The following is an 18,582-nucleotide window of genomic DNA, read 5'->3' on the forward strand; positions in this document are numbered from 1 at the left end:
AGCCAAATACAAAACCTATTGTGAGTTTTCCACAACCCTCTTACACTCTTTGTTGACCAAGCAGAATTGGTAATAAGTATGGCATAGTGTGTGGTGTGTTGGATTGTTAAGACAGAGAAGCTACATTTGAGAAGCCTTGGAAGGAAGACCACCAGACTCCCTGCTCCCGTATACACAGCTCTGCTGGCTGCTCTTGAGACAAACCTGAAAATCTCCTGCTGTTTGTCTTGTGGGCTCTCCCACCCAATCAGAACAAATCAGACACCAAGCTGGTGGTGCCGGGAGTTAAGCCTGGTGAAAGAGAAAGCCAAAACTACGGATCATATGCCATGGTAGAGAAAGTAAACTTTGGACTCAGAATACTCAAAGCTTTGCCCAGACTCAAGGACTTACTTCTCTAAGCTTACATTTCTATTGAGCCCGCAATGGAGACATGCTGAGCACTTGACATTTACAAGAGGAAAAAGCTGTCTTCTGGCTCCTTTAGCTTACTGTAAGGTGTGGGCGACAGGTTCTGAACTCTCTATTGTGATTCTACTGAAATCCTAATGACTCATAGGTGAGAGAGAGAGAGAAAGAGAGAGAATATGCACAGTCTACTGCTGCTGATAAACACCAAACACTTAGGTGAGCACAAACGAATGTGTGACTGAAGGAGAAGCTAAATTGGACATTTGAAAAATAGAGTTGATTCCTGGGGGTTGGAGGATGGGTTTGGAAGTCAGTCATTTCTGGAGAGTTGACCAAGAAAGGGAAACTTAAAGTGTCTTACAAAATGAACGTATAATGAGAAAGGGAAAACTCAGAGAGGAAAATTTCAAGTTAGAGAAAAGAAATGTATTTGGGAAGGGGATGATTGTTCACTTGCAAAAAGGGACTTCATTTTACTAAATAATTAACAAGTGAGTTCTGTAACATAATATGACCAGCTTCTAAAATAGATTTTCAAAAAATGATTTTACCCACTGGGGAGCATAGCTGTCAATTATATATAGGGATATCTGTGTGAGGAATTATTTTTAAAGGTAGGGAAGCATTTAATATTCAAAAGCCAATGTCAAATCTGATCAGCTCAGCTCTATTTTATAACTGTAATCTACTCAAAAGCAATATTTATAATGACCCTTTTTTTCTGAGGTATAATAGAAGAAGACAGAGAAGAAGGCAAGTATAGAGCAAGTATTCAGACTAATACTTATGCAGCACTGAACAATTCAGCCCAAAACATCCTTGGGACATCAGTTCTAAAAGTGACCTCAGACAGTGTTAACATATCTAGTGAGCTAGAAATAAAAAATTGTTTAAAAAAACGCCAAAGCAGAGTTATATCTTTTATATTGATGGCATTATAATAGGAAAGTTTAGAACTGTAAGGCTGAAACAAATAATCTAGGATTATTAAAAATACATGCCATGACAGAGATGTGTCATGACAGAGATGTGTATACTTTTCTGTGCAGTTTGGTGGTAAGAGGGTATGTGTGTGAGTGTTTTATATACCAGGGGAAGAAGTATTCAATTAATTCAAAATTATTTCAAGATGGAATCTGGAGACCAGTAAAGATATCACCGTGTATTAATTTATCTCTGGGGTATTTATCTTTATCTTTATCTTTTATTTATTTTACTGGATGGCACAACACCCAAACATTCTGAGAAAGAAGTTCGTGGGACTTTTAAGTAGACAACTTGTTCTTTTGCTTTTTTTATATCATCCAACTGTCTTCCATCAGAGTCAGTCTGGGTTTATTCTGTTTAGTGAGAAACAAAGAGGTTTGTGTTATTGACAATTTTACAATTAATTTTACTTATTTTGTTGCCTTACTATATGCCAGAGCTCTTTAGAAGACCATGTTTTACATTTGTGTTGGACTACATGAAGTTCTGTCTTCTACCTGCATGAAATCTTGGAGAAGTTTCTCTTTTCCCAGTAAACCCAACTAAATTTAACTTTAAAATATTAGAAGCTGTCTTAAAGTGTGGAGACATTTTGAATCCCTTGGTGGGGAACTTCTGAAAGTGGTGGGGCCCACTTGAGAAAATATCCTTTCCCCTCTTTTAATATTTTGTAGAAGAGTCGGTTCAGTGAAGAACAAGAGTTCAAAATGTCATCTTACCCTTCTGCCAACTGGATTCTAATGAGTTGATCTTGCTTATAACATGGAAATCTCTTTACCTGGCAGAAAGAATACTCAAAAATTTTATCTCTATCTCAATGTTTACTAATTATTTGGAAATAGAGAAATGAAGAAATGTTGAGTAGGGAAACGAGTTCTCAAGGAACTCTCTATTTACTATAACTCTCAAATCCCTAAATATGAAGACAAGAAAATGGCCACCTAATGATGGAGAAATGTGTTGACAGTAGTAGCTTTTTTAAAACATGAATTTGAGGATACATAATAATGACATTTGACTTTATTCTCTCTAGCAAGAAAATCACATTGCCCTCAATTCTTTGTGTGTGTGTGTGTGTGTGTGTGTGTGTGTGTGTGTGTGTAATCCATTTTCAACACTCCTAGAGGGAGCTGAAAAGATTAATCACAAGTTCAATTGCGTTTTCTTAGTCCTCCTAAAAATCCAGATAACAACCTGAAAATATCCAAAGACTTGTTGAAGAAAGAAAGAATAATTATGTCTGAGGGCCTCATACAAGTCTTACAGATCCTACACAGAAGATGCGGCCCCTGAACTTCCACAGCGCATTAAGAAAATTGGATTGGATATAGCAGTGAGAGCCCACAGGGAGTAAGTGTGAATTGTATACAAAAATGTATAAGTCATTTTTAGGTCATTGCAAGATTGTTTTTACAATCCCACACTGCTGTGCAAAGTTAGGATTGCCAATAGATACATTAGATAGATGATGGATAGATATAGAGGTAGAAGTAGAGATTAGAAAGAGACAGAGATAGGGATAGAGATATATAGAGATAGAAGAAAATGATCAAAATGAACTTAGACATAGTGGTAACCCTGAACTAGCATTTTTTGTGTGTTTCCAAGTGCCAAGGTCAAAAAACAAAACAAAACAGAATAAGTCAAAGAAACTTTGGTAACTATTTCATTCCTTTTAGGTTTTGAATACACTGACAAATTCTACAGCAAGGTCTATGTGCTTAAATATCGATACTAAATGTTTTCCTTATACATATGGACAAGGGTATTTGATGTATATATTTCTGTAACAAATATTATTATTCATGACATAGTCTTTGGTTTGATTTCAGAGTTAAATATCTTTATGATCTATCACCTGAAGGAGCTTCATATCACAGGTATGAGGTTTCCAAATCAGCATTCTCTGCTCCTGGTGGATTGAAGATAACAGAAAACCCACCCCCTCCATGATGCTCATAAAGGGGAGTGATGGTAGGTGGGGTCTTGCTTCTGAAACAAAGAGAACCTCATTAGTATTCACTGAGTTTTAATTTCACACAAGCGTTATTAACATGGAAAAAAAAAACATTTGTCATGTTTAGCCTCACAGCACTCATTGCTGTATAATAAACACCACAGAAATGTTATCTAATCATTTAGGAGACAATGCAGTCAAGTAGTTAAAAATATCAGCTTGGAAATCCTGATTCTGCTGCTTACTAGCTGAGCAAGCTAACATCTTTAGGCCTCAGTTTCCATCTCTGTAAAATAGGAATAAAAATAAGAATCAAATGAGGTAATCTATGTTGACAACACAGAACCTGACACGCAGGAAGCATTTAGGTTAGGTATTATTTTAAAATATTTTTGAACAGCTTACAAATGCAAGGAGTTGTGGGAGTAAGACACCCCATACCATGCATCCCAACTGCATCTGTCTCATATATCAGTTGAAATATTACCTCTGTCACTTTGATTGCAAGTAAACTCCTGGTCTTATGAAATTCCATAGTATTTTGTCTATATTTCTAACTCGTGTCATAGTTAATTATGTATGCATGAGGACTAAATGAGTTAACACATGTAACACATCTAGAATGGTGCCTGGCCCATAGTAAGAGCCCCTAGAGTGTTAGTTATTATAATTATTTTCCCTCACAGAGAGCAGGTGGACTTTCATGAGCTCTTCAGTGCGTGTTCTTTTTCTGAAGAGCCAAGCAAAGTTGGGGAGCATCAAGGACCGATGCCAAGATATCCTCACGAAAAAGGCATCTGTTTCTCTTTTTACCACTCTGCTTTCCTGGCAGAAGTTTGCAACATGGAGTTACAAACTATAGCAGATTTTTGGTCACTGTTTTTCATAAGCTCATCTTTTCTTTCCTCAACCAAATTAAAGGACATCATGTAGGTAGATGATTGGCACAGAGTAGGCCCTTTACCCATTGGGTAATGAATGGCTCAACAACAGAAGTTTCTATTCTTCCAGAGACAGGTCCAAAGATGTTGCCAAATCTAAACGTTCGGTCACTATTTATTTATTTATTCATAATTATTTATTTGGCATTAATTGTTTATCATTCACTATGTGCTAGGCATTGCATGAGTTGCTGGGAATTCAATAATAAACTAGATGTATTCCTTTTTTCAAGGAGATTACAAGTTAGCTGAATTTAGATTCAACTTTTTTCCTATTAAGGCATACATCAGAAATGATTGTATTTGTAAGTGTGTGGATGTGTCCAGATGAAAGGCAGCTTCCGGAGCTCAGCCATCCAGGGCTGAAGGGGCAACATCTTAGCATGCCAGCTGGGAAGCTTTATGTAAGGTGCTCAACTTTCAATGTGTTTAATTTCTCCATAAGTTTTCAAATTAGGTGAAAAATACAGTGTCTAGTTGGCAGTGGGGGAAGGGAGGAGTACACACTAATTAAACTTGGTGTGGTGTTTAACGCTGAATTTGTTGGTTGGTACTTGATGTCAGGACTTTGAATTAGCAATGAAAAGGATTGGAGGGCTGACTGATGGGGAAAACACATACAGATGGGTGCCACCATGTTTTAAATAAATAATCTTTTAAATGGTTTCAAGAGGTTTGAAATTAATTGTTTGGTTTTTAAATATTCTCTCACGACAATTTAATGATAATTGCCCTGGGTGAGTTACCACCAGTTACATGCTCTTTTGTATATTTCACAAATTCTTCCTGGGGAGGAAAATAACGGAACTGCGTTGTGTTTCACTAGCCTGGAAGTTGTGGGGCCCAAGGCAGCTGGGAGAAGTCCATGTTCTTTAGCTGTTTGGGCCTTGGGAGTGACATTTTTTCAGGTTAGTGTAACCTCCTTTGGCAGGGTAAGCATTTGAGCTGCATTTTTTAAAGAGCCCTTGATTTAAGAAGCTGGTAGCGGTAAACAGAAAGAAAACACTGTCACATTTTTAACATAGCTCCAGAGGAACTACAATTTAAAATCAAAAGTCTTCTCATTCCTATGGCAACCAACAGAAGTATTCAACTAATGCTACATGCTGTGTACATTAAGCTGTGCGTTGTGTATCTCTCCCACCTTCTGCTGCCTTCCTCCCTATGGATTCAACCTGAAGCTCACTAAACTGTATACCTTGAAAAAGGCTCTTTTCCAGACACAGAGTTAGTTTCCAACATGCAGGAAATCAAACCCATGAATATAAAAGGGAAGAGTCCTCCCGGAGGAAACCTATACAAATCCAGAGGGAAAAATGTACCCCAAAATAGAGACACCGTCTGCTTCCCTGACTTGACAGGTTTCAGAACTCCTGTTTTAAAGCCAGACATGAATCTGTGAAGAGATTCCCTTGAGTTACAACCCTTTTTGGGAGCAGCTACCATGAAGATAACATATGTGGTGAGACAGAGCCAAAAAGCACCCACTGGGCTGCAGAGCAGCTCTGGGAACAATTATAACACATTCTCAGGAAGCTGGAGTGGTTAGTCATGGGTATGGAGAAAGACCCCCTCTGCGTCAACTGTCTCACAGGAGGTTGGCTGTCACCATTACTGCCTGCTCTTCAAGGAGGACTCCAGTGGTTCTCCGTTCTCCTGGATGGCTTCTTCTTTTAAAGAGTGAGAACCTGAGTCTGCTATCAAAGATCGAAAGGCCAAGTAAAGACAGCTTAAATCCTGGCTGCGTGTTTTTTAAATTTTCAAGGAAAAGATCGTTTTCAGGGTGGAGAGGGTCTGAAATCTTTTGTGTAAAACTTGCATAGATTCCAAGATATTGACAAAATGTGGACTAGTCATTCACTTCTATTCCTTTGGAAAGGTTCAGAGGAACGTTCTGGATCAGAGAGAAGGATGACACCCCTAATGGCTTCTCTTTTGAATGGCCAACCATTGTCCCTCTGCCCCCCATGCTTCCTCAATGAGAATGTATGTTTAGGGTGTGATGGTTAAGACTCTGTCCTCTATCACTGTATTACTGGTGAGTGAAGGATTGGCAGCTGGGAAACCCAGACATTGATCCTGGGTCTGTTGCTCTGTGATGTTAGGCACAGTACTTATCAGCTCTGGGCTTTTCTCTCCCTCACTTGCAGATGGAGATGTTAAACTATTTAATCTCTAAGTCTAAGGTATCTTCTTGCTCAAAAAGTCTAGAATTTCCAGAACTGATGTCAAGAGAATTGGGGCCTGATTAAATCTTTCTGAGTTTTTCTCTTATTTTGTAAAATGAGACCAGAATATTTAGAAGTGGACCACACTGTGAGACCCACAGTATCGAGTCTTGTTGCTCAAAATGTATCCATGGATGAGCAGCATCAGCATTTCTTGAACACTTGGGACCTGCAGAATCTTGAGTCTCACTCCAGACTTACTGTTTCAGAATCTGCATTTTAACTAGCTTTTCAGGAAATTCATATGCACATTAAAATTTGAGAACCAATGACATAGAGTACTTACAGAGGCTGTGTTTCTAATGATAAATTTGTTGGCAGCAAGGTCAACTATTTTAAGCACCATGATACACCTTCCCGTCTGCCTTATGAAGTTATTATTGGTTATTATTCCCACTTAACAGATGAGAAAACTAAAGTGCAAACAGATTAGATAACTTGCCTATAGTGACACAATAAATAGGTTATTAAGTGATGAAACCAAGGTAGATTTAAGGTAGACTTCCCCATATGGCCAATCAACTAAGAGGGGGAAGGAATGTTCACTAGGCCACCTTCAGCTGTCCATCTTAAACCTCCCTTGTTTATTAACAGATAGAGTCTCTTGGAATAGAAGCCCTTTGTCAGACCCTACCCACTCCCCAACTTGACATAGCATTTTTCAGTTCAAAAATCATCATTTGATTCTAATGACATCACATGGAAATCAAGGGCGGATTGCTACTTCATTTTACAGAAGGGGTCAGACTCAAAGCCTAGAGAACTGAATTGACTTGTTTGACCTAGTAACTCACAGAGCCCAAGCAAAAGCCCTGATGTTTGGGTACAAAGCCCAGTATTATATCATTGTCTCCATATTATAGTATTTGATACAGAATGCTCATTGTGCTGCCCACTTATTGATCTGTGTCCACACTGACATCAAAGACCAGAACAATGGATAGTGTTGTCTTGGTGATTCTCTTTTTTGTTTCTAATTAAAATTAAAAAAAAAAATTGTGGTAGAATACACATAACATAAAATTTCCCATCTTAACCATTTTAAAGTACACAGTTCAGTGGTATTAACTACACTCACATTGTGAAACCATCACCATCATCCATTTCCAGAGCTCTTCATCAAAACTGAAACTCTGTACCCATTAAATAATAACTCCCCATTTTCCTTTCCCCCAGCCCCTGGCAACCATCACTGTACTTTCCATCTCCGTGAATCTGACTACTCAAGATATCTCACGTAAGTGGAATCATACAGTGTCTGTGTTGTTGTGACTGGCTTATTTCACTTAGAATAATGTCTTCAAGTTTCATTTATATGTGTATATATATGTAGCATGTGTCAGAATTTCCTTCCTTTTTAGAGCTGAATAATATTCCATTGTATGTATATACCACATTTTGTTTATCCATTCATCCATTGCTTCTACATTTTGGCTATTGTGAATAATGCTACTAGGAACATAGGTGTACAAATATTTCTTCAAGGTTTTGCTTTAAGTTCTTTAGCGTGTTCCAGAAATGGAATTGCTGGATCATATGGTAATTCTAATTTTTTTCCTGAGGAACTGCCATACTGTTTTCCATAATGTCTGCACCATTTTACATTCCCACCAACAGTGCAAAAAAAGAAAAATGTTATTTTTAAAAATTGAAGGAAAATTTAATACCATAATTGATTTTAATGTCCATTTTTCTATCTTATTCCTTTTAGTTAATGTTCTGGGAGATTGAAAGGCTGACTTCTGGAGACTTAATCCAGCCCAACAGTATTTTCATTGTTCAGAAAGGGGTTATACCATATCTATCTTACTCTTAAACATGCACAACCTACTGTGAGGCTTCTATATTAGACAAGTGGCAATTCGTGTTGTAATTATTTTTCATAGCAGCAAGTCATTTTGAACACTAATGTCAGAAGTAAACTGGTCTTAAAAGAGGTAAATATGTCAAGGAAAATACATTTTTGAGATGTTAGGGTAAACTGTAGTGGTTTCAAAGCCAAAATGTCATTGAAGTGAGATAAAAATATACATCAAAAAGTGAAAATGGTTCTTTGGAATGGTTATGTGGCTATCGTGTATCACAGAAAGAGCTATTGTTGAAATAGATTGCTAAATGGTATAAAGGATTTCTCATATCATCACTTGGGCAATGCAATTAACAAAAATATGGCTCTATTCAATTTAATTTTGACTCTGGTATCCTTTAGCTTACTGGCTGGTCTGAATTTCTCTGAAATTGTCTTCAGAGAGCAGCATCCTCCCCAAAAGCTCGCTTAAACATAGAACATCTCATGTCTTCCAGAGTTCATTATTTTCCATTTCAATTTCTTGTCTATCCTTAAGAAATATTGAGAAAAGTCAACAGTTTTCTACATATATTTATATGTATATATATATATAACATTGTACATACTGAATGAAAAACTGTTCCTAGTAATGGATATTTTCATATTCAAAAGATCTACAAAATTTTAATTCATTTATCAGAATAAAATGAGGCATAGAGGTCTCCTTATTTGCTCTCTATCAGGGCTGAATTGTTTATGCCATCAAAACTGGGCGAATCTCCATAATATGAAGCCAGCCACTGATTAATCAACACTTCCTATCATTTCATAAACATTGTAAAACATGAAAGTCATAGAATAAATGCTGACTTTCCTCTTGAAAAGCCCAACCCTGGTAAATGGAGTATCAATGCACAGTAATTGATTGAATATTCACTCATTAAATATTGAATAATTATTAGGTTAAATAATTTATGAAATTGCTGGCATGAACCACTTTTGTCCTGCAAAGCATCAGACACTCGTGAGGTGCTAAACATTCAGAATGATTAAAAATAAAATCCCTGCATTCGAAGAATTCACAGTCTACTGAAGTAAACTGACTCAAAGTATGATAAACACACATGTTCTGTAATAAAGACACGCATGTACATAGTGCTTTAGGCACAAAGAGAATGGAGGGGCTAACCTTACTTCAACAGGAATTTTACCGACTGACATTCACCAAAAGAAATAAAATATTTTGATAGAATAATCTACATTTTCTTTTCTGGGCTCACAAATTCATTTTGAAGGTATTAAGATCAACAACCTTATGGGGAATGATAAAGGAGAATTGCGTGGGAATGTTTTCATCTTTTTGTGCTTGAAAATTTTAAACTGATCTGTTCTTTTGTCCTCTTAAAAAATTCATTCGAAAGTCCTTTGGAGATCAGCAAGGAGATTGTCATCAAATGGTTCATGCAGAACCAAGTGGTGATGCTGTTTCCTGGTAGTCAGCTCTGTAGATAGTCACGAGCAGATCCAAAGTGCAGAGGCCTCTTCTAATTACTTGGGATTATTATAATAACCCCAAAATTATATTTCTTGGGAGATGGCTTTCTTGATGCCCTTTTTTATCCAGATACATGATTTTACATTTGTTGGTGCTAACATATCTTCTAATCTTTGCAAAGAACTTCTTTCTTGTTAAAAAAATTACATAAAAAAAATAAGCTGAAGAGAACATTTTCTAAACATTTAAAAGTTTTAAACACCTACTCACCTTTAAGAAAAAAAAAAGCAATAGCACACGAAACCTGCTGATGTCACTTTTCATGGATGTTGACGCATTTAGGTTGTCAATTCTATTTTTGTTCATTTAACCATAGCCTCCAACTTCCACTTATAGAATTTAGCTTGGAAATTTCGCTTTGTTCAAACTGCAATGGCTGAAAAGCCACATAAAGCATGATACAATAAAAATACCCTTGAAACTCCCTCACCTTTTTTGGATAGATCTTGAGTTGTTTTTATGATAATGAGCATAATACTTCTATCTGGGGCTAACTGTGGAATGAAGGAGACAGAGACAAGCGACCACATTACTTAATAAAAACCACCCTGTGTGCATTTGAATTCATCCTACTACACAAGTATTTGTTTTTTCTATTTGCTAAATCGACATCTCTTAACTCTGTTGCTCTCTAGGGCAGCTAAGCAATCAATTTGAGCTTAAACAAATAAATGTTTATTGAACAAAAGAATGAAGCAAACAAAACCTGAATTCTTTTTGAGAGTCGAAGAAGGCAACATTAGTGATCATTTAGTGCTACCCATTCATTTCGCAATTTCTTTAGTTGATTCAAAAGGATTTGTGCTTAACAAAGAAACAACAGAGTTCCTTCCTAGGGCAGAGGTGGTGGGGTGACTCTAGGTTTGTTAAAAGGAAAGTGTTGTAAACAAATAATTGCAATTCAGAGTTTGAAGTACTTTAGCAGAGACTTCGAAGAGGGAATTTGACCAACTCATCGTGGGCTTTAGACATTGTTTAAGAGCAAGTGTTGTTTGACCGAAGTTAACTACTGAGTAGCGGTGGGTAAGCTGGAAGATAAAGTGGGGAAGAGGGTCTTGGGTAGAGGGAGCAACCTGAGAAAGGCATGGCAGCAAGGAAGAGCCTAGCTTATTTCAGGAGGAATAAGGTAACGGAGGGACTCCTCCAGAGGAGGAGGGAATCTTGTTAAGAGGCAATTGACAAAATCTAGGCAAAATAAGATGAGGACTTAAGACAGTGGAATTCAGTTGGAGTCATGTGAATTTCAAGTGTCTCAGAAACAGAAAGAAAAGTAGATGCTTATTTTATTTATTTTTAATTGAGGTAACATTGGTTTATAACATTATACAAATTTCAGGTGTATGTCATTATGTTTTGACATCTGTATAGGCTACATCACATTCACAACCAAAAGTCTAGTTGCGTCCATCACTGTACACACGTGCCCCTTTACCCCTTTCGCCCTTCCCCTACCCCTTTCCCTTCTGGTAACCACCAATCTGTTCTCCGTATCTACGTGTTTATTTGTTTATCTTGCACATATGAGTAAAGTCATATGGTAATTGTCTTTCTCTGTCTGACTTAGCTTAGCATAAAACTCTCAAGGTTCATTCATGTTGTTGCAAATGGCGAGATTTCATCTTTTCTTATGGCTGAGTAGTATTCCATTGTATATATAGATCATATCTTCTTTATCCATTCATCAGTTGATGGGCACTTACGTTGTTTCTAAGTGTTCGCTATTGTGAATAACGCTGCAATGAACATAGGACTGTATATATCTTTTTGAATTTTTGATTTCATGTTATTTGGATAAATACCCCAAAGTGGAATAGCTGGATCATATGGTAGTTCTATTCTTAATTTTTTGAGGACTCTCCATACTGTTTTTCGTAGTGGCTGTGCCAGTTTACATCCCCACCAGCAGTGTATGAGGGTCCCCTTTTCTCTACATCCTCTCCAACACTTGTTATTTCTTGTCTTTTTAATAATAGCCATTCTGATGAGTGTGAGGTGATATCTCATTGTAGTTTTGATCTGCATTTATCTAATAATTAGTGATGTTGAATTTCTTTTCAATTGCCTGTTGGCCATCTGGATATCTTTAAGAGTAGATGTTTAAAAGAGAGTTAAAAAATGATATCCATAGATATCATTTCTCAATTAGCATATTTAGAAGTTGAAGCAGTGAAAACGAATGTAATCACTTAGGAGATAAAGTGTTCCACAGAGCAGTATTTGTAGCACCTGGCAATTTTTTAGAAATGCAGAATCTCAGGTCCCACCTCAGACCTACTGAATCAGAATCTGAATTTCACCTCGATTTGCAGGTGACATCTATGCACATTAAAATTTAAAAACCTGCTTCATGTGTTCGAATCGACCTGGGTCTTGCCATTGCACAGGTCATGGGTCAACCTTAGAAGATAATTGGGCAGACTTGGCCAAACCCAACTTAAGTACCCCCTGAATTGCTAAAACAGTAGTTTAAACTCTGGCTGCACATCGTAAGAACCTTAATAACTTAGATTATTAGAGATTCTGATTTCTTTGTTCTGGGGTGAGGCCCAGGCATTAGTATTTTAAAAGCCCCCCAGGTAATTCTAATATATAGCTAGGGAAAAGAATCACTGTGTTAAGAAGTCTTAAGGGGAAGCAGAAATCTAAATTCAATCAAATATAATAGGATTTTTTTTAATAATGAGAGCATAATGCTAGGAATGTATTAATAATAGAAGGCTAAGTTGCTGTGCAGCAGGATGGTGTGAAGGTAATTTCTGGAAGGTATCGTTGATGACATAAAAGATGGCATATTCTTTAGGAAACCTTTGAGTTCTTATTAAGCTCTTAACTTGCAAGAGTTTTAATTAGAAAACTTACACAACAATTTTTTCAAGTTAGCAGAGACATGATAAAAGCTTGTCTTATGTTACAGTAGTTTGGGGAGAGGGAGGCAGAAAGAAGTCAGGAGAAGGAGAGAGATTTTTCTCTCAGCGGTAAAGAGCTGTATGCCTCAATTTGCTAAACCTTGAAACGGTGGCATTTTGTAAGACTGAAAGACTGTGTAGGTGTAAGTAGAATGTCAAGGATGAGTCAAAGATTAATACCTAAATTATAGAGTATGATGGGAATTTTATGCCTTTACCTTGGAAATCAAGTTGGGGAGAAGCAAGTATTGACTGTTTCTAAAGCACCACTTATCTTGAGTTACAATTTAATCAGGTGGATTATGCCCAATTCCAAGAATGGAGAAAGACTTCAGCCATGTATTTTTAAATATTTCTGCAAATTTTCTCAAGCATATAGCTTATCCATTGGCAGAATAGCTCAAACTATAAAAAATGAGATCTCAAAAAGTTTAGGAGTTTTTAATTATCTCAGAATGTGTTATGCATTGATCCTAATAAGATTTTTCCAAATGCCCAAATCATGCTATAATTAATGTGTTGCAGTAATCTCAAAAGTGACCTACCAGCAGCATGATTCTTTATGAAATGCTTGATAGAATATCTGTATTTTTGTATTCAATAGCTGCTTGGTAAGCTCTCCAAACTATCCTGGGTACCAACGGATAGTATGAAAGAATTGCAAGACACTTTCTCTGTCCTTGAAGAGCTTAAACATTTGTTCAATAAAAACAACTGGAGTTGTGCATCTCGGGAAAATATTTTATTTTCAAGATACAATAAAATTGCACTTAAAATCGAGAAAATCTGTAAAGTCATAAAGCTCAAGGTTTTAAAAATTGAATGACAGCAATAATACTCGCAATGATATGGGAATGCAAAATAGCTACAGATGGTTTAATATTTGGTATAACATTTTAAAGAAATTATTATGTCAGCTTAAGGACAAAGAATACTGGCCTGAGAAGTTGCAATATCCCATAAATCTCTTTAACTTTGAACATGGGCATAATTACCTGCTTACTCCAATTCTTGAAATAGGGTGGATAAAAACATTGTTGCTTTTCTCACCTGAAGATGTTAATTTTGCAAAGAAGATGTAAAGGGAGCCCATTCTGCATTATCCCCTCCTCCCTGCTCTGTCTGTTCCCTGGTATTTTGTGATGGTGGCTCCTTTTCAAAGTGAAGAGGCTATTGCAGATTGAAAAGGGTTGAACGTATGATAGATTTTTAGTGCGTACTCATTATGTGCTCCACTTTCAAATAAATCCATTTTATTTCATTCTCAGAAAAATCCTTTTGGGTGGTATCATACAACTTTGACAGATTGAAAAAAAAATTGGAGCTGACGGAGATGAAGTTATTTGCCTAAAATCACAGAAAGGAGAATTTCAAACCCAGTTTTTTATCCTAAATTCCCTAGACGTGACATTTGTCCCCTGGGTTGTAGAACACTGCTACATAATTGAAAATGCAATAGAGTGAATCTACTTTCAAAGGAAATCAAACGTGGTTCATGGTTCTTATTTTAGTGACTTTCTTTGGTTCTTTAATCTCAAGGTTTGGGAGTTAGGAATGTGGTCCCTGCTTCGGATTCTAGCTCAGCCATTTACTAGCTCTGTGACCGTGGGCAAGTCAACTAATATTTCCTGTTAGACCTCTTTTTCCTCTTTTATGGAAAGAATTACTAATAGTTCCTACCTGATATGGATGTTGTGAGAATTAAATGGGTGTTTGGAGTGGTACCTGGCATATGGCAAACGCTCAATAAATGTTAGCTGTTATTATCCTCGTGACTCTCAAATTTTAGTCTCCAAACCAACTAGCTCTTCTAAGCTACAGATTCATATATCCTCCTGGTGCTGCTGACTAGGATGTTCTCCTGGACAGTCACAGACCTCTCAAACTCGTCATGCCCAAAATAGAGCTAACCTTTCGGTTTTTGTTTTTTGCGGTTTTCTTTGGTGAGGAAGATTGGCCCTGAGCTAACCTCTGTGCCAAGCTTCCTCTATTTGGTATGTGGGACACCGCTACAGCGTGGCTGATGGGCTGTGTGTGTGCCTGGGATCTGAACCCGTGGCCCCGCGCCCCCCAAGCAGAACATGCCAACTTAACCATACGCCACCAGGCCAGCCCCTAGAGATCACCTTTGACAGAAGATCATACAAAGAGTTTGGCACAGTGAGTGGTGAATAAGCACTGAATAAATTTTAGCGGTTATCATTATGTATTCCCAAACTCTTCTTTCTCCTGCATTCTTGGTTTTTTGTAAGTGGCATATCATCATTTGGGGAAGCTCATCCAGAAATCTGAGAGTCATCCTAAATTCCTGTATTTTCTCCATCCAGCAATATCTCGCCAATCAGTAGGTCCAGTCAATTATTCCTCCTCATGAGTATTTTTTATCCTTTCTGTTCCCACTGCCTCATCCTTTTTTCTTTTAGCTATTTGAACAGGTTTCTGATGGTCTCTGGGATCCAAAGCATGCCCCCTTTAACCCTCAGTGATGCTAGAATGAATCCTTAAAATTCAAATTGATCATGTCATTAACTTGCCTGAAATCCTTCACTAACACCCTTCTAGACTCCAGGATGTGTCTCTCACTCCTTTCTTGTCACGGTAAACAAAACCACCTCCTGCTCGAGCCTCGCCTCTCAGATGTATCAGATGTTGAAGCCACATGGTCTTCTTCTGAAATTTTCTGTACATTCTCATTCCTGAGAGCCACTGCAAATGTCGTGTTTCAAACCTGGAGTGGGCTTTTCTCATCTTTGTAAAGAAATATTTTCATCCAAAAGATTGGGAAACAATGATTATTTGAATACATTTTTAAAATTTCAAGTATGTGAAATAAAATTCAGTTCAATGTCTCTTTTGGGGAACTAAAGATTTGCCAATAAGTGAGTGCACAGAATTCACATCAGAAAAGCTTTGCAAAGTTGTTAGAGAGTAGAAATTGTTGTTATTAACAGCTTTCTGAGCAGGAACTAGTATACTGCTTTGGATGCTGAGAAAACTATAATCAGACAAAGTCTCTTTCTCAAGGAATTATGAACTTAAGACAAAACGAAACTTCAAACATTACTAGTGCCACCACCGTGGAGGGGGCGAGAGATTCATGTGTAACTGAAATGTGTCAGTCTCTCCTTATCGCCTAGGTATCTTGTGGGACCTGATGTCAGATTTTACACTCCTCACTCGCATTGATCCAAACTGCATTCAAACTACATGAGCCTCTATGCACCTTTCCCTCTTGGGAAAATCTCTCTTGGTCCTTGGAGAGGGACCACTTGGATTTGATCCTGAAAGCGACTATTAGGAAAAATGACCATTAACACATCAACAGAAAAACAGAGAAATTATTTAGGAATCCAGAAAGGGATGATTATATCAACAATTTCAAGGAAGAGAAGAAGCAAAATTCCAAGCATTCCAGTAAGTGGTTGAGAAAAATATTTTGCATGCTCAAATTCAATTGCAGATCATCTTTGCTGAGTCAGTCTGTCTTTTATACACAGCTTGAAAATGTAAGCTCAGATCGTTCAAAATGTGTTTCCTCTGAGAATCTTTCTTTTATTTTATTCATTTATTTTTTCTTTAGGAAGATTAGCCCTGAGCTAACATCGGTGCCCATCTTCTTCTACTTTATATGAGACGCTGCCACAGCATGGCTTGACAAGCGGTGCCTTGGTCCTCGCCCCAGGACACGAACCTGCAAACCCCAGGCCGCCAAAGCGGTGCACACAAACTTAACCACTACGCCACCGGGCCAGCCCCTAGAATCTTTATTTTAAACAGTCCTAAATTGAGAAGTCAGCCTAAAACCTTCAAAACAGGAAGATTTTGGCTCTCCCTAGCAACAGTGATCTTTGATGACTCCTTCTTTCTTTGGGATGCAGTTCAAAGTCCCCACTATGTCGTACGGAACCCCCAGATTTTTCCTTTCAGCAGTTGCTCTACATCATCGCATCTCCATGAGCCTTGCCCTTCTAGTCAGACCAAAGTTGCTGTTTTCTAAAGGCATTTTGCTTTCTCGTGTCTCTTTGCCCTTGTACATGCTCTTCCTCTGCCCAGTGTGTTTTCTCTTCTGAATGTCTCTTTTATCCTTCAATATTCAGACCAATTCCTAATGATTGAGTTAACAGCCTACTTATGTTTCCTTCTCTGATACTCCCATAATACCATGTCCATGTTTCTGTTGTATAAATCCACTGTATTGTCATGATGATGAAGGTAGTGGTGATGATGATGATGATGATGATGATGATGATGATAGTAAGTATTTCATTCTAGGCTGTGAGCTCTCTGAGATAAGGATTATTTCATTCTTTTCTTTATCCTCAGTTTCTAACACAAGGCCTCGAACACGATACTGTCTCTAGAGTGAATGAGTAAAGCATCACAGTATTTTCAGTTGGCTTATAGTAAGAATTGTCTATAAAATGTATGATGGGCTTTTAGGTGTGGTCCAGTTATAATGGTCATAAATCCAAATACACCCTTACTGTCCTACACATTGTCTTGTATCTGTTGTGTGCCGTTTCTGCTTGATTTCAGTGTTTGAGTAAACCTCATAGCATCCTCCTTTCTTCAAGTCCATCTGGTGCATAAAACGAACTGTATATGAGACCCAAATGTCACTTTTGCTTTGACATCTGAGCTGGTGTAATATCCATTTATTCATCATCTATCATTCATTCATACATATTTATTGGGCACTTGCTATGTGACAGGACCAATTCTAAAATCAATTGGACTCCTGTTGCATGTTGCATTACACTTTGTTATGTGGTATTGTATTATAGTTAGGGGTGAATGGGGTTGCTTTTGTTCACGTGGTACAGTTCCTGAAACAGACATTCAATATATGTTAGGTGAATACTTGAATTGATGAATACATGACCCAATGGCTAAATTTGTTTATTCAGTCACTATTTAGTTTAAATTCCAGACTTAATTATCAAACAGAATAAGTGGCTCAGGTGTATTTTCCAGTTTAGGTGCTCTCTGTTCACACTTTCTTTGGGATTATAAGATGCCATGATTAGGTTGGTAGTTTTCACATATATTTCTAAAGCACTCAAACTTTGTTTTCAAATGTAGTTGAAAATACACAACAGTATACAGAAAAAGTAAAAATAATTCTTAATCCTGTTGTCCAAAAGCAATGTTTGAATTTCAATGATGAATGTATTACCTGCACATCCACAGTTTTGCAAAACTCCATGATGCACTATTTACGCAAAATTCAGTATGAACTTACCCCCTAGAGTTCTCAGATTGGTAGCCCTCATTACCTTACTATCTTTTCTATATGTATATCTATGAATATATTTTTATTAACATAGCATCCTGCTTTCCTAATTTATATTATTAATATTTTCCATATTATTAAACTCATTTTACTAGTTACCTCTTTTAACTTATCACTGCTCTGTACACAAAATTTGGACTCATGTAGCATTTGTAGAGCCACTGGAGAGATTAGTTCATGCTTCCTGTTAGTTTTGTGTGGCTCCCATTAGGAAACTCACATACAGAGTGTTTCATATAGCATCCAGGCCCTATCAAACAGTCCTGGTTCCCGCAAACCATGTCATATTCATCTGTGGCAGGACATTTTTCTGAGGGTGGGGGGTGTGAAGGTATGTAAAACAAAGTCTTACACAACTGGCAACAGCATTCATTATTAGTTACATTATTACATTTTGGTTAATATAATTCTTCTAGAAAGGAATATAGCTAAAAGCCAAAGACAACTTTGACCTAGTGATACTAAGAATTTATCACAAGGAAATAATTCAACAGTAGCGAAAATATATGCCAATG

The sequence above is a fragment of the Diceros bicornis genome, chromosome 14, assembly GCF_020826845.1.
Source record: "Diceros bicornis minor isolate mBicDic1 chromosome 14, mDicBic1.mat.cur, whole genome shotgun sequence".
Lineage (NCBI taxonomy): Eukaryota > Metazoa > Chordata > Mammalia > Perissodactyla > Rhinocerotidae > Diceros > Diceros bicornis.